Source organism: Euphorbia lathyris, chromosome 4 (genome assembly GCF_963576675.1).
Source record: "Euphorbia lathyris chromosome 4, ddEupLath1.1, whole genome shotgun sequence".
NCBI classification, from domain to species: Eukaryota; Viridiplantae; Streptophyta; class Magnoliopsida; order Malpighiales; family Euphorbiaceae; genus Euphorbia; species Euphorbia lathyris.
In genome coordinates, this window is record NC_088913.1 from 33,057,606 (window position 1) to 33,061,411 (window position 3,806).

The 3,806-nt window shown below is 35.5% G+C and overlaps 1 non-coding gene across 1 annotated transcript; it reads left to right on the forward strand.

Moving 5' to 3' along the window:
- Nucleotides 1-1,749: 1,749 nt before the first annotated feature.
- Nucleotides 1,750-1,856, forward strand: LOC136228180 (small nucleolar RNA R71). The gene has a single exon (XR_010688514.1). It is a non-coding gene; the product is annotated as a small nucleolar RNA R71 (small nucleolar RNA).
- Nucleotides 1,857-3,806: the final 1,950 nt, after the last annotated feature.

Genomic DNA, 3,806 nt, shown 5'->3' on the forward strand with positions numbered 1-3,806 from the left:
ATCTGACTATACAAGTGTTGCATTGGTGCTTCCTACACAACTGCATGGATACTGGATGCATAGACCTATAGTTATATTCGTTTCCCACGAATAGAACATGTCTCGGACATTTCATGATTATGAATCAACGGATACTTCATGCATGTTTTATAGCACAAGATACTGACATTATGAATTAATTCCTTTATTCATAACACATGTACAATGTATTCAAACAATATACAAAATGTCTAATACATATTCCAGAACCAATGCTTATGAACTAGGACACACCAACACAATCAGCTCGTACAATGCTTGTGGCTCCAACTCTTTAGGATTACAATTTGCTATGGATTCAATCTGGATCTTATATGCATTGATTACTCTGTTGTATAAAAAATTCCACTTACATCTGTTGGTCCCTTGTGTTATTAAAATAAGTTCCTAAGGGGGGGGGGGGTTAAAGGAACTATTTAAAATTTTGCTTTAATAGGCTGACTTATTTCAGTTATGACTTAAGATTTTTCACTTAATTCTTAGCATAGTGAAATTGAGTGAGGTCAGAGGCAGCTTTAGTTGATCAATGACTAAGGCTGCTTCTAACGCTGAGTCAGAAAATAGCACTTGGGAGTCTACTCCTGAGCTCAGCACCAATTCACACAACTCAGTATTAGTTCAGTTAAGTGTTTACTAGACGAATAAAAAGCAAGCAAATAAAGGAGTTAAGGGATAGAAAAGGTTACTCAACAGTTTTATCCTGGTTCGGCCTCCTGCCTACATCCAGTCTCCGGAATCCTTTCGAGCTTTAATCCACTATTGAGCTCTTTTGGGTAAAGCACAAACCCCTTACAATAGTCAGCGAGTATACAGAGTAACTTCCTCTATATCCAATAATCAACATTATCTACCTCTGAGTGCTAAATACCGAGCAACTCAGAGTCTCCTGACAATTTTAGAATTGATAAGGTTTTTGTTCTAATAACAAAGAACACTTTGAATGATTTAAAAACTAATCTTTTACACAAAAATGAGAGTTGGTGTAAGATTGCTTTGCTTTGCTTTTGCACAGAACTTCAAGGAAGAATTTGGTCAGCATTTCGACTTGTTGAAGAACTGCATGGATTGAAGCAAATGAGAGGCCTATTTATAGTGACACTTGAGCCATCGGTCATTTCAAATTTCGAAATAACCGTTGGAGGGAAACGACTCTGCTGTCCCTTTCGTTCCTCAGTGCTCAGTGTCGCGGCCAATAAGAACGTAGTCTTTTCTATCTTGATCAGTGCTTCAGTTGCTTTTGGTCGGTAAGCATCAGGTTGTCTCTCATTTTCGATAAAGATTCCTAGACATCTTTTCTATTGGGTCTGAACCTTTCCTCATTTGGATTAGCTTTGTCCCCAAGTTTATTGAGTCAACTCTTGCTTTGTCTGCGTTGTCCGTTGAATTCAGTGGCTTCGTTGTGAAGGAGTTGCCAGTCTTCTGCATCCTTCTTCTTACTGGGCTGAGTCGAAATCACAAGCTTTGGATCTGTTGGACTTAGCTTGGGCCTTGACCTTGCTTATTGGGCTTTGGGCTTTATCATAATGTCTTTCATACTTGTATATTTAAATAATCAAAACAATACTTGAACAAACACATTAGTAACAAATAAATCAAAGCACTTAAATTTAATGTGTTGGAATTTTTATCTTAGGGATTTAATTATAATTTAAATAATTTTGTCAAATCAAAATCATTGTAGAAATGTGTTTCAACAACATCCACATTAGAATGCCATGATTAGGTACTCTTCTTAGTAGCTCTTTTTACCATCCCCATGCTTCAGAGATGGATTCATCCTCCTCTTAGTAGAAGTGAGATACTTCATTTCTCAGTTTGATTGCTTGCCAGGGAGGGAAGTACTTCATCAAAAATAGGGTGGCCATCTCTTCCCAATTCGTGATTGACCCTGGTTGGAGTCTTTTCAGCAAATTCTTTTGCTTTATCTTTTAAGGAAAAAGGGAACAACTTTAATCATATCGCATCATCACTCTAATTTCTGTTCGTTCATAATATGTTGCACATAATGATGAAATATTGTATATGAGCATTAGGTTCCTCATTAGGATAACCCCTAAATTGCACTATTGTTTCAATTATTTGACTTATAAATGCCTTGATCTCAAATAGGTGGTTCCCTCATTAGGTATAATGATACATGATGAATGGCCTTTAGTTGAAGGTCTAGAATATTCTTTCATTCTCAACCTAAGAGATCCATTATTGTTGTTATTGTGCCTATTGTCATCATGACCTTCCTGGTTATTGTTATTGTGCCTATTATCGTTGTGACCTTCCTCTCTGGGTGTTCATTTTCCTTTAGAACTTTATTGTTGTTATTCATCCTGACTTGCCGGACGAGTCTGAATAATCTCCTTCGCATTCTATAGGTCATGGTCATTTAAAGATCAAGTGGAAGAACAGGAAGTCCTGCCCTTCGCATAAATAACAACAACTAAGACTGAACAAACAATTGAACAAATGGCTTTACAAGGTAGCTGGCTAAGCATATATTTCACAAATTTTCTTTTTCAATCCCCAGTAACAGCGCCAAAAACTTGTTGTATGGAATAGTGATGCTAGCAAGTGTACTAGGTCAGGTATATATAGCAAGGGTAAGCCAAGTATCATATTCCTTGGGGATTGGGAGTGAAATTATGTGAAATATTACCTTAAACAGCTAATCAACTTATATTTGAGACATTGTTTTTAGAACTCCTAAGCATTAAAAGTAAATATGCATAGAACATGTGGTTGAGAATATATTGGTTCATGCACAAGCTTAACACATGCATAGAACATATGGTTGCATCATACTATATTTCTAATCATACAAGAATGTTGTAAAGTACAATAATTCAGGTCTCTTCCTTCTTGAGTCACTAAGTCTCCCTTTGTCCAAAGATTCTAAGAACATCACATAACCAAGTCTTATGTTATAAATATTCAAGCATTTTACAAGTAAAACCCTTAATATATAGTTATTTTTGTCTCCATCCATAACCTTAAAGTAAGAAGACAGATCCATGATTTAAGAGTACTCTCGTGTCTTCTTAAAATATTAATATATAGATATATCAGATCTAAACAATAAATATTCCTTCAAACAACCATGAGAAATAACATTCTTCATTAATTAGAAAAGATAGTACTTACAACCACCAGTCTAAGCTGGCTGAACTTGCTGAAAAGGACTACTCACTCATTGTGATGAATGAATAGCCAATGGTTTGAAAACAAAAATCCTTTTCTAATTAGAGCTTCACTACTATAATAAAGTCTGGAGGTAAAAGATAATGAATACTTACCTACCATAAACTTTTCTATTTATAAACAAACTAAAAGGCTCTTAGGTCAAAAGGTAAAAAATGTAAAACAACGGTCATCTATAATCTAAATCATTCTCAATCGTCGGATACAAAAGTAATTATTACAAGAGAGAGGGTTGTTGCCAGTTGTAATACATATCATCTTTCTTTCTCTCTTTCTCAGAAGATCTGCGTGAAAAAACGTAAACTCGCCAAAAGACCCAATTTTGGACGAAGCAGGTTGTTCAACCCTTACACACAACTGTTCGCTTGGATTCCTCTTGATTCTCATTTCAGGCTTGTTTACATGTTGAATAAGTGCAAACTTCTCCATTTCTTGAGCTTTTCCATGAATGTTCATCCATAAAATCTTGTCAAATGTGCTCGCATCAATAGTCCAAGCATTCTATTGTAGTTCCTTAGTTCCAATTATTGCTTTCAAGCTTTTAACCCTAAGAGTACAAAATTACAAGAAATTGT